The 21,694-nt window shown below is 41.3% G+C and overlaps 1 protein-coding gene across 23 annotated transcripts in view; it reads left to right on the forward strand.

The window, feature by feature from the left end:
- Positions 1-21,694, forward strand: part of PPP6R3 (protein phosphatase 6 regulatory subunit 3) — a 148,450-nt gene that overhangs the window by 42,599 nt on the left and 84,157 nt on the right. For 21 of the 23 annotated variants that reach the window (XR_013359820.1, XR_013359824.1, XR_013359825.1 and 18 more), the window contains exon 2: positions 4,109-4,261. The gene's annotated coding sequence lies outside the window, so the exon portion shown is untranslated. Of the gene's footprint in view, positions 1-4,108; positions 4,262-9,930; positions 10,067-21,694 lie in introns of all 23 variants that reach the window. The other 2 variants (XR_013359821.1, XR_013359822.1) reach the window with 2 other exon arrangements.

A 21,694-nucleotide genomic window follows, 5' to 3' on the forward strand; every position in this document is an offset into this window, starting at 1 on the left:
GCAGAGACACAGGCAGAGGGGGAAGCAGGCTCCATGCAGAGAGCCTGAGGTGGGACTCGATCCAGGGTCTCCAGGATCACGCCCTGGGCTGCAGGCAGCGCTAAACTGCTGCGCCACCGGGGCTGCCCTCAGATCTTCATTTTTATGTTACATTCTCCACTAAAAGAACCAGGGCTTCCTGGAGAAATGAATGATTTCAGAGTTGGGGCAAAGAATGTTCAAGATGAATCTGGAACATGTCATGTTGTTATGCCAGGAAATAGGGAAGTGCTCAAAGAGTGTGAGAAGCACACAGGAGTCTGCTTGAATCAGGACTCTTAACTGGCCGAATGTGGGACAATTTGAGCATCAGAGTGGATGATGGCATTAATAAATAAAATAAGAATCTGTGAGTCCATATTGTTAAGGAGTTAGAGGATGAGTGAGAAGAGGAGGGCATACCTTACTAAAGTTAAAATATCATCTGATGGAAGAACAGTAGATTTACAAAAAAAATCACTTTTTAGCCATCAGAGAACAGTTGATCAGACAAAAATTGCCAATAGGTAGTAAAACTACTGAGTGAATGTTTTAAGAACATAAGCTCAAAATATCTTTCCACAGGGACACCTGGGTGGCTCAGCGGTTGAGCGTCTGCCTTTGGCTCAGGGTGTGATCCCGGATTCTCAGGATCGAGTCCCACATCAGGCTCCTTGCATGGAGCCTGCTTCTCCTCCCTCTGCCTGTGTCTCTGCCTCTCTTTCAGTGTCTCTCATGAATAAATAAATAAAATCTAAAAAAAAAAATCTTTCCACAGATTACTTATTTATTACAGAAAAATGGTTATTTTACAGTGGTGAAGTATGGCACATATCATCTTAACCAGGTGATCTAAATGCTCGCCAATAGTGGGACAAATTGACACCCTCTTTATGTGATACTTCAGGAACAACAAAACTTCATTTATTCATGCCAGAAATGTATACCATGTATTCCTCAAAAATGTCAGTGAAATGAAAGACAAAGAAATAATGCAGGACTGTTTTAGACAGAAGGAAATGAAGGAGTTAGGACATAGGATCCTGGATGGAGGTGATGGAGGATTACCACGAAGGCCATTGTAGAACATTTGGGAAAATTGGAATATGAACTATTTAATCCTTAGTCAGTAAGTACTATGTTAAATTCCTGACTTTGACATACGTACTGTGGTTGTGTGAATTAGTGTCCTTGTTCTTACGAAATACACAGTGAACTGTTTGGTGGAAAGGTCAGTGATCTATAGTAACTATCAAGGGGTTGGGATATTCGTGGAGAGGAGGTGCTCAAGCAAAAGTGACACAATGATTAGTTGTGAGTCCAGGGGAAGGCTTAGTGGGAGTTTCCTCTACTATTTTTTTTTTTTAAGATTTTGTTTATTTATTAGAGACAGAGAAAGAGAGAGGCAGAGACACAGGCAGAGGGAGAAGCAGGCTCCATGCAGGGAGCCCGACGTGGGATTCGATCCCGGGTCTCCAGGATCACACCCCAGGCTGCAGGCGGCGCTAAACTGCTAAGCTGCCTGTTCCTCTACTATTCTTGTAACTGTTCTGCAAATTTGCAATGTAAAGCTTTTTAAAAAAATACTAGTTTTTAAGAATGGTAGATTGGAGGCTCCCATCATGGGAGGGGCTCATTGGCTATGAACTTTCCAGCAGTGACCAGTAGTGCTTCTTTGGTTGGGAAATTCCCAGTGTCAATATTTCCAAGTTCTTTTTTCTCAAGGTCAGTTAGTTCACTCTGAAGACATTCCTGTCTTCAGCCTAGCTGGGAAACTGAAGAACCCAGTAGGAAAACGTGGCTGGAGTTGGGGTGGGCCGTGGGGTATGCCTGTGTCTCAGCATTTATTCTGTAGTTCCCGCAGTACCTCTGTTATCAGGGTGGCGAGCTATAACAAGCTGTGCTGGCCAGGCTCTCCAGTGCAGAGGCCTGCTTTCATGGCTCATCATCCTGTCATACGCCGAGCTGGCAGGGATGGGAGAGGGTGAAGATATTTAGGGATCTAAATGTTCAGTGAATAACTTTCTCAGCCTGTACTCCTTTTGCTCCCTTTCAACACCTCTCTAATTTGGTTGCCTTCTCCTGGTCCTTGTGGATTGTGTCTTTAAGGCAAAACAACCAAAATAGTCTTTTTCCTGTAGATCTAGAGGCATTTCAATGTGTATTTGACATACACTCTTTACTCAAGAGGCCCACGGCTACACTCAGACACTCTTCCATTCTATTTGCTGTGGTTTGGTCTTGTTTCTCATGTTCTCACACTTTAGAATGACTATATTTCTTACCATCAGTATTATAGACCCACTCTTTTCCCTCATTAGCCCAAGTGAAAAGAGTATGAGCAATTATACAAACACCTTATTCCAGAAAAATGGATTAAGTCTCAGCACACTTGTTACTATTTAATAAGCACCCAGGTTCATAATGCCATGAGCACATTTGATAACTGTTTTTTTTCTTTTGGCTTCCCTGAATATGGAGTGTGCAGCATGGTGAGGCAGGCAGGCAGGTTGGTCCAACTCTGCTGGGAGCCTGTGATCTACCTACTGGTGGGGGGAGTGAGTGATCTTCGCTCCTAGAAGAAACAACTGCAGATCATCTCTGAGGGTCCTACAACCACTCATTTAAATGCTAAATTGTGTGTGTGCGTGCGTGCGTAAGTGTACATTTTGTGATGCATGTAAATTCATCGGATTCTTAAAAGGACCTGGAACCCTGGGCACACAGAAGGTTGGGATGGGGCTAGAATTACCTGCAACATTTAGTGATACACTTTTTATAATAACACGTTAGCCTTGTTATGCCTGAGGACTGTAATAGCACATGATGGCACATGATGTCTTAAAATTTAAAGCAGAAATTTAGTTGGTCAATTTTTTCAAGCGTTTGTTTAGAAAGCATTTGACTGGTAAAATGTTTTATGTTTAGAATTAAATAATTTCTTAAGCTGGGTTTGTTACTGTTGGTTGATTCAATTTATTGTTTCTTTTTTTATTATTAAATATTTTATTTATTTATTCATGAGAGTCACAGAGAGATAGGCAGAGGGAAAAGCAGGTGGGGAGCCTGATGTGGGACTCAATCCCAGAACCCTGAGTCAAAGGCAGATGCTCAACCACTAAGCCACCCAGGTGCCCCTCAAGTTATTGTTTTAATAAGAAGTCAGCAGTCAGCATTGTTTCTGTTATCTTATTTGATGGAAAACATTGGCTTGAGTGTAGTGAGTTTTATGGAAGAAACATATCCAATGAACAGCATTATGTTTTGAGATGCCTTGTAGACTGTCTTCTTACAGGATTTCTAATTAGCATATTGTCCATAATTTGAATCTTTTCCTGCAGTGTTATCCATAAAGTGCCTTGGAAAATGGTTTATAGTCCTTTCATGTGTAGTGTTTGATTAATTGACATTAGAGACACAGTTTGACTATAGCTAGTACTTCAGTGACCTCAATATTCTGCTTTCATTTCCTGGTGAAAGTTATGGTGTTTAAAGGTATTAACATGGGGCTACTTGGCGGCTACTTTTAAAATTTGATTTAGTATTTTAAAATATGGTGCCATCACAGTCAACCCTGTGTTGGGTAAGAATATCATTGATGTTTTCATAACATAAAGATAAGAACATTTATATGTTCTTACTGATAGTGCTATTATGGTGTCTGTGTTTCTGGGTTATTGTTTAGTGTAGGGTAAAAACTGAGGCAGAGGGATGATAGTGCCTTTCCTCCTCTCCTTTTTTTTTTTTTTTTTAAGATTTTATTTATTTATTCATGAGAGACCAGAGAGAGAGAGAGAGAGAGAGGCAGAGACACAGGCAGAGGAAGTAGCAGGCTTCATGCAGGGAGCCTGATATGGGACTTGATCCCGGGTCTCCAGGATCACACCCTGGGCCGAAGGTGGTGCTAAATCACTGAGCCACCCAGGCTGCCCCCTCCCCCTATTTTCACATAGAAAAAATTTCAGTTAACTAGAACTGTTTGATCTTCTGAGATTCTGTGAATCAGGACCTTCAACCAGTATCTTTAATGTCAGATGTCACCAGACCAAAACAGAACATGCTGTGAAAATATGCTCTTTTTTCTTTACAGGAGAGCTTCTGTTTTGCTTCCACATCCCACTTTACCTCTGGCTAATCTGCTAATGCAGTGAATTGGAAGACAACTGTTACCAGCATAACCTGTAATGGGCAAGGAGCCACAGAGAAGAAAACATTTCTTTTAATTTTTAAACTTGGTTGAAAGGTAAGACCATTGAAATTATCAGGAGTTTCCTTCCATGAGTTCATCAAGGAAGGCAGTGTTCTTTTGTGAGACCCTGGAGTCTAGGTCGACCAGGGCCAGACCAGGTACAGTATGGTTCTGTGGCAGTGTGGTATTTTTAGCAAGTTAAATAGCAGCCTCTGTAGTTTGCTCTTGCAAGTTTTGGAATCTACAGCACACATGATGTGTGGGTTTCCTCATTTCCTAGGGGAGTTGATCTGGGTCCCAAGGATAAGCCAGGCCTAGCAAGCTGAAGGAGCACACAGAGAATGACTGGTTCTTCAGACTCAGCGGCTGCTTCTAGGTCACCTGGAAGTATGTGTGTGCTGGCACAAGAGAGATTGAGCTTGGGTTGTTTTGTTTTACACCAGCCAAAGGCCATCTCTCTCTGGCTTTTAGCTAGCCATCTGACTGCTTTCAAGTCTTAATTGCTATCATTTTAGAACTCTTTACTGAAACTTTTTCTTAAACATCGGAGGTTAATTTTGCGTATTTGATAGTTGGCACCTCAGAAAGTGGTCCAGTAGGGTCTTTGGAGGATGTGACACATTTTTAATCCGTTTTCATTTGCTCCATTGTATCTTGAAGAAAAGGTGGGCATAAACCACTTAATTATATACAGTTCAAGCTTCTTTATCTCAGGAGATAGTCTAGTTATGGTGCTGTAGCAGCTCTCTGCTTTTCATCCCAAGGCAGTTTTTCCTTCAGCCCCTCATAAATGACTCTCCTCCCCCTTCTGGCCTCTCTCCGTGCTTACGCAGTGAAGCACCACCTCCTGGGCCTCCTGATATTCAGGATTCTTACATAAATCTTCTGACTTGTCCAGCTTTTTCTCTGTAAAAATCCTGACGGGGAGAATTCTCCTCTAAGTATTCATTCACCTCTTGGTGCCTTGTCTGGTAAGGCACCTTTTTTTGGGGAGTAGGGGTGTCCAGCTGTTTCTTCTCTTTCTCTGCCCTGGGTTACATTCTAACCCTGTGGGTAAAGCCACTTCCATTTCCCACCTGCCTGACTGTGTGGAAGAATTCATCCCAAGTTGAGGGTTCAGATTTGAGAAAGTCGGGACCACATGCTTACAACTGTGGTCTGACCATGTAGGCCCATTGATTATAATAAAGAAAGTGGTTTATGATGCACATGAGCTGTTATTTTGCCTTTTGATCAGCTGGTTCAGAGCTGGGAGTAACAGGAAGAGGGGGCACAAATTTCAGGGCCCCCAAAGACCTCCATCTTGAATTCAGCTGGTTATTTTATAGGTTGTACCTCTTTTTTCTGTTTATGGGACTGTTGTCTGTTTGTAAATTGTAATAGTTACCCACTTTTCATTGTGGGTATTGTGACACTATCAAAGAATGATTTTTAAAGCTGTTTCAATAATACCATACAACTGTAAAAAATTGAGATATAATTGACATACAACATGTGAATTTTACTGTATTTTATTTTATTTTTTTTAAAGATTTTATTTATTCATGAGAGACACAGAGAGAGAGAGAGAGAGAGGCAGAGACACAGGCAGAGGGAGAAGCAGGCTCTATGCAGGGAGCCCGATGTGTGACTCGATCCCGGGTCTCCAGGATCATGCTGTGGGCTGAAGGCAGCACTAAACCGCTGAGCCACCCAGGCTGCCCAATATGTGAATTTTAGGCACACAACATAGTGAATTGATATTTGTATATATTTTGAAATGATCACCACAGGAAGTCTAGTTGACATTCATCATCACACAGTTTTTTCTTGGGGTGAGAACTTTTTTTTTTTTTTTTTTAAGACCAGGAGTTGGGGGGCAGCCCGAGTGGCTCAGCGGTTTAGCACCGCCTTCGGCCCAGGGTGTGATCCTGGAGACCTGGGATCGAGTCCCACATCGGGCTCCCTGCATGGAGCCTGCTTCTCCCTCTGCCTGTGTCTCTGCCTCTTGCTCTCTCTCTGTGTCTCTCATGAATAAATAAATAATAAAATTAAAAAAAAAAAAAAGACAAGGAGTTGGGGAGGGGCAAAAGGGGAGAGAGAGAATCTTAAGCAGGCTTCATGCTCTCTGAGGAGCTAGACACGGGGCTCAATTTCACAACCCTGAGATTATGACTGGAGCCAAAATCAAGAGTCAAGGGCACTTGGGTAGCTCAGTCAGTTCAGCATCTGACTCTTGGTTTTGGCTCTGTTAGTGATCTTGGGGTCATGGGATTGAGCCCTAGTAGCAGACTCCACACTCAGTGGGAGGTCTGCTTGGGATTCTCTTTCTTTCTTGCCCTCCCTCTGTCCTTGCCCCTGCTCGCCTGCATGGTCTCTCAAATAAATAAATTTTAAAAATAAATAAAATTTTTAGTAAAACAACAAAAAACAAAATCAGGAGTCAGATGCTTACCCAACTGAGCCACCAGATGCCTCTGTAATGGGAACTTTTAAGATCTCTCACAGTGACTTTCAAATACATAATTCAGTATTATTATTAACTGTAGTCACAATGCTGTACATTACATTTCATGACTTATTCTATGACTTGAAGTCTGTACCTTTTGACCTTCACCCATTTTGTCCACCCCCCCCATCATATGGTTTTATTATTATTCTCTGTATTTGATTACCCTTTTACTAGGGCTCAGCTCTTTTTCTACCTTATTGGCAAATCTTTCTTTATTGTTTCAATTTCTCTGTGGCCACTCCTTTGTGAACTCTTAGAATATCTCAATTAGTGAAATAAGTCAATCGGAGAAGGACAAACATATGTTCTCATTCATTTGGGGAATATAAATAATAGTGAAAGGGAATATAAGAGAAGTGAGAAGAAATGTGTGGGAAATATCAGAAAGGGAGACAGAACATAAAGACTCCTAACTCTGGGAAACAAAATAGAGGCGGTGGACGGGGAGGAGGGTGGGGGGTGGGGGTGAATGGGTGACGGGCACTGAGGGGGGCACTTGACGGGATGAGCACTGGGTGTTATTCTGTATTTTGGCAAATTGAACACCAATAAAAAATAAATTTATTATTTAAAAAAATCTCAATTATTTTAGCGTTATTTTTTTTCTTTGAGTACATTTAAGCATTCCACAAGCAAGGATTTTTGACTTCTACTTGATATTTTTAGTACTTTTTACACAATAGGTATCATTAATTGTATAGTGGTAGGGCTAAAATTTCAGAAACATTTCTTAGGATGACATTTTTAGGACTTTCTCCCTCTCATTTTGTTTTTGTTTTATTTTGTTCTTTGCTGATGACTCTTAGCTGTGGCAATGGATAGAACAATTCCTTACCATTAGCTGTATTCCTTCTGTTTCTTTTTTTCACTCCCTCTGTTCATCATATGCTGTCTGATGCCAGGTGAATTCTTCTCTTAGGAAGTTATCCATTAGTCTCTAGGAGGCCTAGAATCAGTACCAGGTGGTAGAGAAGGATTCCCAAAGAGGAGCAGCATTGTAAATATAGGGTCCTTTAGACAGGGTTTATCAAGGCCCAGATAGGAAATATTTTTTTTTTTAATTTTTTATTTATTTATGATAGTCACAGAGAGAGAGAGAGAGAGAGAGAGAGAGAGGCAGAGGGAGAAGCAGGCTCCATGCACTGGGAGCCCGATGTGGGATTCGATCCCGGGTCTCCAGGATCGCGCCCTGGGCCAAAGGCAGGCGCCAAACCGCTGTGCCACCCAGGGATCCCCAGATAGGAAATATTTTAGGTTTTGCAGACCACAAGGCAAAAAGGAGAATATTGTATCGGTATTTACATAACAGAGGAAATTTTCACAGATATTATTGATGGAATTAAAAATTTAAGAGTACTTGAGTTCAATATTCTGTAATACAGATCTATTAATGAGAAGAATGGAATTCTTTTTCTAGGGGGATGCCATTTCACCTAAATGGTGTTCATAGCCAGACTTCCCCTCCCAAACTCTATTGTAAATGTTCATCTAATCTATTAATGCTGCTATAATGAGATTTTACATATTTCATCTTTGAAAATATCTTTTTACACAAATAGGTACTGCCACATTCTGATATCAGTTCTAAAAGCATGTATATTCATTACTTGGAAGGCATTTATAGAATTCTATTAGATTCTTCTCTTAGTGTTTGTCTTTTAGCATGTCATTACATTGTAGATTGATTACTTCTAGTTGATGGTTAGGAAAATTCTCATTTGTATAGCTGTATGAATTTTGCAATAGGATAATTTCCTTTACATTTGCATTAAGGTCTGAAAAATTCTTTTAACTGTAGTTTGAGCTAAAAAAAATGTACCCACTGCAAATTTGTATGGAAACAGAGATCTCACTTCAATTTTAGGTTCTGACAACATGGGAAGGGTATGAAGCAGTTTGAATTTATGATCCTAACAAAGTTAGTAGTGAAATGACCTTACCACTGCAGCAGGTTTGCAGACCAGTGCTGATTAGCCTTGTAGTTTTAGGTTGAATTCACTAAGAAGCCTCAAGACTTAAGCCAATGCCAATTTTCAGAGCCATTCAGGGCTTAGCAGTAGTGGTTGAGGGTTATTCTCTCATTCAGAAAGATTTCAGTCTTGACTCTGAGCTCAAAAAGTTGCAGAAGACATTAACCCTTGCTAAAAGCCATTATGCTGCTTGCTGGTGATAGGAAAAGTCAGGGTCGGATGACAGGTCTGGAGAGTAAATGAGGTTCGCTGTTGATGTTACCAGTACAGTAACACATGAGGAATTTAAAAAACCTCTCAAAGGACCTGCTGAAGAAAATCAAGAACTGTAAACTTTGAACAGTACATTTTCACAAGTTTTGTAAATTTGTCCAATTAAGCCGTTTTTGCTCTACATGTTATTTTACCATTATCAGCTGTAACACGTCACTCATGGCAGAACTCTGCTACACACTGTAGTGACTTTGTCTAGCTTTTCTGAAAACACCTGGCCTGTGGCTGTTTTGTGTGGGCTCTTAAAGACTCATTTGTCATCATGTCAAATGCCTCAAATAAATAACAGCTGAGCTGCATCGGTCATATCTGTGAACTCCTCAAGAGTCCAAAGGAAAACTATCCTTGGCTTCCTTGCCATATGGCTAATAAGCTACTTGGAGACCAGCTCTGCTTGAGGTTTCATTTTCATCTTCTATTTTTGTGAAGAAATTTTCCTGTTACAAGATAATCCAGTTAAAAGCTTAAATGTTTCTGACACATGCCTTCCTGTGCGTTGGGAATACTCTGATGACTGCGTGGTCTGGAAGTGTGGACATAACATTATGTTCTCTTAGTACAGGTATGGTGTCGTTACATTGCAGACACAGCACTTTGCCATCTGATTTTGTGACATAAGAATCACCGTCCCACTCTGTCTTACAAACACAACTTGTGAAGTCTGGTTTTTCTTTTCTTGTTTTGATTTGTTGGGGATGCAAGGATAATAAAATAAGTGTTGCAGTTCAACATTTTGCCCCAAGTTAGGACTGTGTCATCGTGATCCAGCGAGCAGCAGTGCAGAGTGATAAGTACCCTCAGGTGGTCTCTGCCACGCTCAACTCTGCCTTCGTAGTGTGACAGCAGCCAGAGGCAGGATTTAAGTGGATGTTGTGCCTGTGATTCAGGAAAACTTACTTGAATTTGAAAGATTTTTCATAAGTCATGGAATAATAGTCTTCTGATTCCCCCCCAACCAATTAAAAATCTGAAAATCATTCTTTGCTCAGGAGCTGCATAAAAATAGGTGGCAGACCAGATTTGGCAACTTCAGTACTGTACCCCCAGGTCCCAGGTCTCTGGAGTTGGCTCACATGCTGATGGCAGAAAGAATGAAGTGAAAAAAAGGACCTAAATGTGAAAAAGGTACCCTTGTGGTTTTTGCTCTCGCTTGCTTGGCTTGTTCTGTTTCTTTGTTTGCTTGTTTTTTATACACAGACTCTTAAGTATATGCAGCTACTTCCTATCTTTACATATGAGTGGGCAGCTTAGCTAATCTTTCACAATGTCTTGATTTCAGACTGAGCCTACGTTTGTAGAGCCCTTATTAAGTGCCAGGATTGTAGTAAATACTTTTATATTTTCATTTCTTTCATAATATCATACTTGGGTATATAGTTTATATAGGTGCATAGTTTAAAAGTCAAACAGTACCACAAAATTTACAATAAAAAATAGGGATCCCTGGGTGGCGCAGTGGTTTGGCGCCTGCCTTTGGCCCAGGGCGCGATCCTGGAGACCCGGGATCGAATCCCACGTCAGGCTCCCGGTGCATGGAGCCTGCTTCTCCCTCTGCCTATGTCTCTGCTTCTCTCTCTCTCTCTGTGCGACTATCATAAATAAAATAAAAAATTAAAAAAAAAAATAATAGTCATCTGCTCCATCTTTCCTATCCTTTCCTTTCCTCATCCCTTAATCATGTAGTAGGGGCCACTACCTTTATCTCTTAGCTGTTTTCTCACATTTACTTCCTTTCATATTTCTAAGTCGTGTGCCTATAGCTGTTTCTAATCTAGCTGACTTCTGACAATGAAGGTGAAAGTTTAGCTTTTACACGCACAGCTTCTTTCCCTCCCCCATCTTCTAACATAGTTTAAGCTCAACTTTGGTTAAAATCAGTATAAAAGTATGTATATCTTGGTTAATTATTCCCTAGGTCTCTGACTTAATTAGTAAAATTCTTCTCAGCATGGTCACATATATCTGGCACATAGATCTCCTGTGTGGATACATCCTTTTCAGAGCCCTCTGTCTCATGCATGCCTCGCTCCCGGCAGATTCCTCTTGACTTCATCTGTAGTGGCAAGTGTTATCTTACTTTTCTTCTGAGAGTTATCTTTGCTTCTTAGTGTGTGGGATCCCTGGTTCCATGTATTCCATGTCTTCCCATCATGCTTATTGCCATGCCTTTTTATATATTGTTTTAAGATTTTATTTTTAAGTACTTTTTTTAAGGTTTTTTTTTTTTTTTTTTTTTTTTTTTTTTTTTTTTTTAACAGAGAGAAAGAGAACAGAGGCCAGAGAGTGGCAGGCAGAGGGAGATGGAGTGGGAGAAGCAGGCTCTCTATTGAGCAGGGAGCCCTGTGTGGCTCAATCCCAGGACCCTGGGATCATGACCTGAACCAAAGGCAGATGCTGAACTGACTAAGCTACCCAGACGCCCTTATTTTTAAGTACTTTGTACTCTCATCATGGAGCTTGAACCCACAACCCTGATATTCAGCGTTCCATGCTCTACAGACTGAGCTAGCCAGGCACCCCTCCTGGCTTACTGCAAAGCTTTGGTGGAGCCCATTTTCTGGTAGCTTTTTGAGAAAGTGTGAATATATCTTTCTGACCTTCCATGTCAGAAAATGTTCTTTTCTAGAATTGCTATTGAGGAAGCTGATATTCTGATTTTCAGTCCTTTTTTGAGTGTTTTTTTCCTCATGAGAAAAGTTGAGATATGTCTTTATCCCTGATACTTTGGATTTTCACACTGTGCCTTAGAGGTCTGTTTCACCACTCACTGTGATAGGATCTGTAAGTCCTAGATGGGAGAGTCCTATTCTTTACACTGGGGAGGTTTTGTTTTGTTTTGTTTTGTTTTTGGTGAGGCAGGTGATTGTGGATTTTAATATATTCTTCTACAACTTATGTTATTTGGACGTTGGACTTCTGAATTATTTCTCTATTTTCTGTACTTTCATACATTTATTGGCATTTTTTTCTTTTTTTACTTTATTGCTGTCTTGCTTGAGTTGTCAGAGGAGTAGAAGATTGTGTTTACCCAGTAAACATCTGGAATGTTGTGTAATCTTTTCATTTTCTTGTTGAGGCCCCATGTCAGCGCCAATAAAGCCATGCCTTTTATATCAAATGGACTTGAGAAGAGATTTATGAAGCAGCACGGCCATCACTTAGTATTGCCTTCCTTTCCTGAAGGAGACAACCATCTAGGCTTTGGCCAGAGTTCCTTCAGGCTTGGGGCATTGTGTATGTTCACAGCCACAACCTTTAGCCTCATCTTTAATGAGTTCTTGCTGTAACTACTCACACATCATCTATATTTTTCACTCATTGGCTCTCATTTTATGTTTGGGACCTATAAATAATAGTATAAAAGAGCTTTAAGATAGAAAGCTAGTTCTTTTATCCCCGGTGATGAGTCTCTTTGCGTGGTCATCTCTTTAGGTACCACGTGGTTGGCAGTCTCTTCCTCCTCCCAGAACAGGGTGTGGTATTGCCTGGCAGAAGGTGATTTGCCTAGGAAGGCTACAGTAGGATTAGATCTTCCATGGTCCTAGACAAGATTCATCTGACTTTATTCTGAGGTTGCTTTGTTTTTAGTCACATCAGAATATGACTTAATGTTGAGCTTCAGTCAACTAAAATCTTTGGACCTACTTCCGTCTAACTTGACCAGCTCTTTCTAGCTTATGCCTCGGTTCTTCTGTCACTGCTCTATTGCCGGGGCCTTCCCCTGTAGCTGCAGACTTCAGAACTGTTCTGTGCTGTGCCAGGTGACTGCTGCCTCTTTTTGTTTGTTTGTTGTAGTTTTATGGTTTTATTAACACAAATACAACGTGCACATGAGCTGTCTATTCATTTTCTTTGCTCTGCAGCCTGGCATTGGGATTGGTGGTTCTGATGGCCAGCTGAGCCACCCTTTGTACAGTGACTTTGTGGTTCTTGGAGAAGACATGTGAGCAATCTCTGCACAGTGAAATTGGTTGCATATCAGCAGCACTTCAAACTCCTTGATGTTGTGGACTATGAACTTTTGGAAGCCGCTGTATTGTCTTGTTGCTCCCATAACCAGTGTAGGACATCAAAAGCTTGTCCTTGAATCTTCGGTATACCCTCCTGCCAGTGCTTCTGGGTTTCTGCCAGTTGAATTTAATTTTGACATATCAGTCTGATTTGTGCTGGTTAAACTTACTGATCTTTTTAATGATATTGGGCTTCCCTAGAGGTCTGAGGGCAGCTCTAATGCTGGACAGGAGGCGGCTGCTGCCTCCACAGGCAGCACTGGGGAAGAGAGCAGCAGCCACCCTCTTGCTCTCCAGTTATATGTTGTTTCTGTCTGATGTTTGATGCCAATTTGTTGATTCTCCTACTGGCTTTTAGAGATTCAGAGAATCCTGGAGCTTGAGATGAAAAATCCGCTGTTAGAGCCCATAAGAATTTTCTGATGTGACTTTGATGGTATCACCCTCTCTTATCCTTGCTTGTTTGCATGTGCAGTCTCTCCCCACTCTCTGCCCCCCCCCCCCCCCCCATGGGTGTACATACACAATACCTAGATGCAGCTGGGTTTTTGCCTTCATTCTTTTTTTTTTTTTTTTTTAAGATTTTATTTATTTATTCATGATAGTCACACACACAGAGAGAGAGAGAGAGAGGCAGAGACACAGGCAGAGAGAGAAGCAGGCTCCATGCACCGGGAGCCCGACATGGGACTCGATCCCGGGTCTCCAGGATCACACCCTGGGCCAAAGGCAGGCGCCAAACCACTGCGCCACCCAGGGATCCCAGCAGTTCGCTTTTTAATGTAAAAGTGAAGTAGCTGATGACATTGCAGCATGTGCCCTGCCCAGCCTCTGAGTGCTAGATTTGGAGTGAGCTCCAATATGGGGGTGATGTTTGCTTTCTGAGGGTCATGTATTTCCCAGGCAGCTCAGAATTCCAAAGGCAAGCCATAAATTTGTATCATCTGATACCACAAAGTATAGCCACGATTGAAGAAAACATGAAAATCGGGTTTTGCAGAGGCAGAATCATGGTTGATGCTGGAAGAAGAGAGGTAGTTTAGTGGGAAATCTTTAGGGGATGCTTTGGTTTTCAGAGTGGAGGCTGTTGCAGGGCTCTCCAACTTCTGTGGGTTCTGACAGAGGCTTCTGGATGGGTTGCTCACTCTTTAGGCTTCTCTGTCTCCAGTACATCTGCTGCATTGTAGACAGTTCGTATATAAAGTACACATCTGACGCTGCTTATTTGCCTCTTCTTACTGGATTCTCCCGCTTATGTCTTCCCATGCACAGTTCTGCTCTGTCCCACCTTCATGGCCTTGTCTTTAGCACCCCCTCCCTGCCCCATATTTCAGTCACACCCAAAACCTTGGCCATACCCAGAACAGGTTAGACCTCTCCCTCTCTTCACCTTTGTAGGATTCCAGCCTCTGTTGAAAGCATACCTGCCATGGCTTAAATATCATCTCCTCTATGTGTGTCACTTTCCTCTGCTTCTGCTCAGAATGATTTCTTTCCATATGTTATTAAAATATGTTGCTTTGTCTTTTCTGTAGATATTTTAATATATGTTTATCTTAGTTAAAACTCACCAGTTCTCTTTCTCTCTGCTTCTGCAGCAAGCCTATGGTGCTCTGTAGTGTACTTTTTCAGGGCCCTTTGAGACCTGGTCTTGATGCCTAAGCTTATCTTTGAGCCTTTTCAGTGGCATTTATTATCAGGGCTTTCTCCCTGCCATGACTTTCCTGAAGCTACTAGAAACCTGTCCTATTCTCCGTGCTTGCAGGCTTATGTTTACTAGCCTGGAATACTTTTTGCTATAGCATCACTTATGGAACTCTACCTGTCTTTTGAGCCTCATATATAAGGAAGTCTTTTCTGGTCAAGTTCCCCTCTGTTGAGCTCTCTTTCTACAGAATAAGCTTGGAGTTGATACCTCTCATTCTGTGTTTCTTTCTTTTTCTTTTTCTTTTTTTAGTTTTATTGTATTTTTCGAGGGGGTAGGGACCATTTATCATGTTATTCCTATATTCAGAGTATCTGCTGGTTGATATAACACATATTAAATGGAGTTGGCTCCTTTATTTATTACTCTCAAAAAACCCTGAAATATCAAAGAAATTACAAAGTAAAACTGAAAATGATTCTGGAATATCTGAGTGGTATAAAGGTGATTACTTGTGACATGTTCTTTGAAGAATCCGTTGCAAAGCAAACTCTGGTCCAGAGTTTGTATTGCCCTTTCCTCTAAGGAAATATGTATCTCTAAGAGACACTCTGGTCTTTGATTTAATTAGTCCAGTCTTTGAGGGCTGGGGAGGGCAACTGTAGGAAACGGAGGAGCAGCTGTTGTGTGGACTTTCTAGTCCTTTGTGATATTTTTCCTTGGTACTGAGTGAGAGCTGTCTCTCAGAGTCTAGCTCTTAACTCTTTTCATTGTGTTCCGTGTTTCTGCCTTTTTGTGTGAAAGTTGGAACGTTTGCCTAGGCATTCAGCTTTGTGAGGAGGAAGTTTATTGTTAATGTGTAGCACAGAAGTAACCTTCTTTCAGATGACACTGCATGGTCCTATTTATAGGTGCTTTGCTCTCTGTCCCCTTCTTGTGGCATGCTGCTTTCATTGTACCAAGTGAGCAACCACCTGCCCTCCTTGAGCCCAGCACTTCCCCATTTGGGTCTTGTCATATGCTGCCCAACTAAGTTCTCCCAATACCTGAGTTCAAGCCCAGGGAAGGGAGTCCTGATACTCCAGGTGTCCGGATGCTGGCAGGAGTAGGTGAGCCAGTATGAGCAGCCTTTCAGCAGCTTGATTTGTCCAATACATCCTGTTCCCACGCTGCTTATAAACTTGACCAGAGGTGTGGGGTAACTGTCTGCTGCCGTGGAATAAGCAAGTTGTTTTCAATCTAAATGTGGGCTGTGAAGGTTCAGTGTACTCCCAAGATGATAGGGAATCTAGTGGCTTTTTTTTTTTTACATTGATGAAACATCATTGTTTCCATATTTGAGTGACCTAGGCATTTTTTTCTTCTTTATAATATATATATTTTTTAAAATTTATTTAGGGGCACCTCAGTGGCTCAATCGGTTAAGCATCTCCCTTCAGCTCAGGTCAAGATCCTGGGTTCTGGGATTGAGCCCTGTATTGGGCTCCTTGCTCAGCAGGGAGCCTGCTTTTCCCTCTCCCTCTGCCTCTTCCCTCCTTGCTTATGTTCTCTCTCACACTTACTCTTTCTCTCTCAAATAAATATATAAAATCTTTTTTAAAAAAGATTTATTTATTCATTTTGTGGGGGAGAGGGCCAGAAGGACAGGGAGAAAGAATCTTCAAGCCGATTTGGGGTTTGATTCCGTGACCTATAAGATTATGACCTGAGCTGAAAGCAAGAATCACATGCCCAACTGACAGAGCTACCCAGGCACCCCTATATTTTTGAGTTAGCTTAGAAAATTACACATGCCTGGTTTACAATTTGGTGGATTATACTAAAACCAGCTAGCCCTTCATTGTTTTAAGGTGAACCATGTGAAAACTTCCCTTTAATTCCTACAAACATTTCTAGATATTAGAGGCTGAAAAACAGTGACCTACTTTTTTTAAGTTGAAGAATGTCCAAGTTGCTTTACATATCTAAGAATAAATGCGATTTCTCATGTATGTTTACATTTTAGAAGAAGGGAAGAACGTGGCCCATAACCTCTCCTCACTGACCCCACATTGGCCCTATGTGGAAAAGGTGGTTAACTGTTGACTTTGGCTGTGGAAGGAGATTGGGGGGAGGGTGTTATTTTAGTACGAGAGGAGAAACTTTGAATCATAATTGTAGTAATATATAATTAGAACTGTTTTTGTCCGGTACAGCAACCACTGGCCATATATGAGTCTTAAGCATAAAATATGGCTGGTCCAAATTGAGATGTGCTGTAAGTGTAAAATACACACAGATTTTGAAGACTTAATACCAAAAGAATTACATGTTGAGATAATAATGTTTGGGTATATGAGGCTAAATAAAATATACTATTAACATTTATGTAGTCAGTTTCTTTTACTTTTTTGATGTGGCTGCTAGAAAATTTAAACTTACACATGTCTCACATTATGGCTCTCGCTAGATAGTTTGTTAGACGGGGGTCATGTTAGCCAGTAGGCAGAGCCAGGGGCCTGGGAGGAATGCACCCCCTGAGGTGCATGGGGGTTTGAACTTTGACAATATGTGCTTGTATGTCTTTGTTGAGATCATGAAAAATCTGTTACAAATACTCCCTTCATAGTACAAATAAAATAGAAAAAAATATTAAAAATTTAAAACATTTAGTTTATAGAGTTAAGTCTTTTCCTTTGTGTTGTCTTGGACATAAGCAGCTGCTCCTTTTCTCTTTGTCGCTTGTACTCTGTATATTGAAGTCAAACTGGAAGACGTTAGCAAATATTTACTTAGGACATGAGATCTTGGCAATTCCAGTGGGGCCAGTGATAAAATGGTGTGGACAGGCTGTCTTCATGCATGTGCCACCAATGTGGTCTCAGGGCCCCACGCCCAGAAGTGTTTGCTTTCGTGCCCAGCTGTTTTTCATAAGCTCAGAAATTCTAAATAAATTTGGAATCTTTTTTTGAATGTTTTGCCCTGGGCCTAGCCAACAGTTCATAGTAGTGTATGGTGGGGGTTTTATGGCAGCTTCTCCTGCTTAGGTAGAACGGTTTAAGCACAGTTCATGGGAAATAGATTTTGAGTTTTAAGTTAACACTCTTTGTCATTCCCTCAGTTTACTTCTATCATTTGTAGGGAGGACAATCAGCAGTTTCTCCCTTCAGAGTGCTACTAGTTTATCTTTCACCATGTTTGTCTCATTTTTTCTGGGCTCCTGTTAGAAAGTGATACAGTGTGTTATGTTTTACATCTGTTATATTGAAAAAACCCTACTAATATCAGCCTGTCCACAGGGAGTTTCTGAAATAAATAACATAGTCACCTGTTTGCATCATATGCCTTTTTCTTTTTCTCATGGTTATGTAAGCATTTTGAATGTGTGTATTGCAATTTGTTGCAAATGATCAGCAATAGTTTAAACCCAGGGCAGCAGTAACAGCAGCATCTGGGAACTTAATAGAGATGCACAATCCCTGGTTTACTGAATCTGAATCTGAGACTGTGTTTTAATAAGACCCTTAGGTGTTTCCTGTGCTCATGAAAATTTGGGAAGCACTGGTTTAAACACCTCACACACTTCTGTGGGGGGCATGCTTATTGCACATGGAACTTCCAGTGGTCGAAGTGCATGTGTGTTCCAGCTCCCATACCAGGCCTTTCTCAGTGACTCTTCACAACCAGTTTGCTGTGTGAGGATACTGAGATTTAGAGAGGTATGGTTGCTTTCCCAAGGCTTTGGGACCAGCCAGTAGTGGAACCAGCATGGGAAGCCAGGTCATCTTAGATGCTTAACAGTCCTCGCAAGCCTGGGAGGGAAATGCTGTTTATTTGGTGAAGGCAAGTGATTGTAAGTGGTTTACATATGCCACCATTGGGCCCCTATTGAATATATTCTCCTGGCAGCGCCCTGGAAAATTCTACGGAGGGTCTGATATTCTTGTCATACCTCTTATAGATAGCTTAACACAGTTCCTATTGTCATAGACAGGGTATACCTTTTCTTCCAGAAATAAAGTGTCACTGCTTAATTGCTTTGAAATAAAGGTAGCATGGCTCAGAATTTGCTTCCAAGAAGGAATATATTTCAATAATCTTAGAGGACCTTTAATTAAAGTGGTTGATGTGAGCTGCATAGGTTTATGGATCCTTTGGTCCTGTTTTGTGAATGTAAGATGGTAATTTTACCTGTGTCTTTAGTTCTGGGGAATACAGAGCACAGTTGAGGCCATCTGTGGCAAGCTGATGGGTCACTCCCCAATGACTCGCCTACCTGACCCTCAGCTGTTTTAGAGAAAACCCTGCTTTCAAGCTACTTAATCCAATTTATAAAACAACTCTAAAGGGACATGTGGATGGTGCATTCAGTTGGGCATCTGAGTCTTGGTTTAGGCTCAAATCATGATATCAGGGTTGTGAGATCAAGCCCATGTTGAGCTCCATGCTCACTGCGGAGTCTGCTTTAGACTCTCTCCCTCTTCTTCTGCTCCTCCCCACCATGCTCAATCTCTCTCTCTCTCTCTTTCAGATAAGTAAAAATCTTAAAAAAAAAAAAAAAAAATCCTAAAGAAACAAAACGACTCTAGGATTTTGAAGGAAACTGGCAGGTTCTCTAGTTTTAGTTACCGTTTCCCTCTTGTTAATAGAAAAGCCCATGATTTGGTTTACTGTAAGAAATTGTGTTCCCTTTTCTCCCTAAATCCTATTCAGGTATAGCTAGGATATGAATTTTAAAGTGTATTTATGTTAAACTAAAAACTAGCTGTTGAAGTGCTGGCTCCTTTCAGCTTTTCTGGGTATCGTAGTTGTATTTTTGCAAGGTCTCTATTTTACCACAGGGCTTTGGTTGAACTTTGTAACCGTTAGTTCATACCTAGCTTATTTCTACTTCAAAGGGCACAAATAGAAGCTAGGGTAACTAACTTACTGGGGCCATTCATTTCCAGTTGATTTGCTGTTTGGCCAAAAGATAAAATACATAATGTTTGCTTAAGGAGTCTACTGTGGCTTTATTTTATTTTTAAGTTTATAACATACCAAGTTTAAAGAAAGTGCACTGTAGAAATGCATATTTCAAAGTGTTCTGATTTTAAAAATGCTAATCTAATTCAGGATGGTGGAAAATGAAAGGACCTAGGCATTTTAAAAGAGTTGCTAAAAAATTCCTGTTCTCGTGCTTAAATAAGTATAATAAAATAAGAAGTCATAGGCTTGGGGTTTTGAGAAGCTGGCTGGTCAGGTAGGATACACTACTAGAACACACAGACCAGGTGTGTGATGGCTCACCACAGCACAGCCTGCTGGAGGCTTTCTCCCAGGTGGTGATTTGGGGATGTAGAGGCACCTTCCATCTTTTGGCTTTGCCATCCCTTAGAACCTTTTTTATCTTGGGCATCCAGCCAGATGCAGAGGAGAAGGCATGGAGGTTTTTATGGTTCGTGGCACACTGGGGAAGACATTGTCATGTGTTAATACCTACCTTCCCAAGAAATTGGGAATGTGGTCTGGGTAAGCGCCTGGGGAAAGGAGAGTGGGTCTCTAGGTATCTGGCCCAGCACCATGTGACTGCACTTCGCCAGATGGCCTGCAGAGACCCAGGGTGGATGCCCATGTAGGCTCAGAGATAGCAGAAAGGAAAGAAAATTAACATTAGTGAGAACCTGATTTCCTCCTGAGCAAGGGATGCTAAACTTCTTCTGTAAAAGACCAGGTAGTAAATATTTCAGGCTCTGTGGGCCACTTTTGGTCTCTGCTGAACATTCTTCTCTTTTCCTAAAACAACACTTTAAAAATATCTAAACCGTTCTTAGCATGCCGGCTGTGGGCTGGATTTGGTCTGTGGGCTGCAGTTGGCCAACTCCTGCTCTTATTTCATCATGGCTAATTACCTGTCTTCTTATAAATCCAGTATGTATGTATGTATTTATTTATTTATGTTTTATTTTATTTTATTTATTTATTCATGAGAGACAAAGAGAGAGAAAGGCAGAGACACAGGCTGAAGGAGAATCAGGCTGCCTGTGGGAAGCCTGATGTGGGGGAATCCATCCCAGGACCCCGGGATCATGACCTGAGTCAAAGGCAGACGCTCAACCACTGAGCCACCCAGGCGTCCCTAAATCCAGTATTTAATGGGTTACCTTTATAAGGTTGAAATTTGGAGAGTCAGTTTTTGCTTGCAGTACGTCGATGTGATTATATTCTGACCCATAATTGAGGAGTATGGACTTTCTATTTGTGGACATTTATAGTTTCCGCTTGACGGATGTGAGTGTATATCTTGTTTATAACTAGCCAGTTGCAAGGTCTTGATAATCAGCTTTGCTTTTTTGTAATTGATTTCTTAGTATTTTTCATTATATTTTGGCTTTCTATATGGGATTACAAAAAATAAAAAAGGTATAGTATTTTATTTCTTAAAGATTGATTTATTTATTTTGAAGAGGGTATGAGCAGGGTGGACGGGGTAGAGGGAAAGAGAGAGCAGCAGACTTCCAGCAGAGCACGAAGCCCGATGCCAGAAGCAGGGCTCCATCCCAGGACCCTGAGATCATGACCTGAGCTGAAGTCAAGGCAGTCACTCAGGTGCTCAGAGCCGCCCAGGTGCCTGAAAATGGCATACCACTTTATTTATTTATTAAAGATTTATTTACTTATTTTCGAGCGTGGGTGCAGGGGAGGGTGCAGAGGGGAAGGGAGAGGGACAAGCCTACTGGCTCTGAGCACGGAGCCCAACCCCCAGCTGGATCTCAAAACCCTGAGATCATGACCTGAGCTGAAACCAAGAGTCAGACATGTAACCAACTCTGCCATCCAGGCGCCCTTAAAAAAAAGCATACTACTCATTTAGAGACCTAATTAAAAAAAAAATACTTTGGGCTGAATTATTAACTGTGTCCAGTATTCTGAATTCAGGTGGAGAGACTGTTCTATTAGATTATCAGAAATTTGATTTACAGACCAAAATAAGCACAGTCTGACCTGATGTCAGTGGAGCGTGGGAAAGTATTTGAATACACCTGGTAGCTTTTCAGTCAGTGACTTTGCTAAAGTATTTAAAATAAGTAAAATGAACTCTTCTGTCCATTTATAGACATCTCAGGATCAAAATTTCCA

Source organism: Canis aureus, chromosome 21, assembly GCF_053574225.1.
Source record: "Canis aureus isolate CA01 chromosome 21, VMU_Caureus_v.1.0, whole genome shotgun sequence".
NCBI lineage: Eukaryota > Metazoa > Chordata > Mammalia > Carnivora > Canidae > Canis > Canis aureus.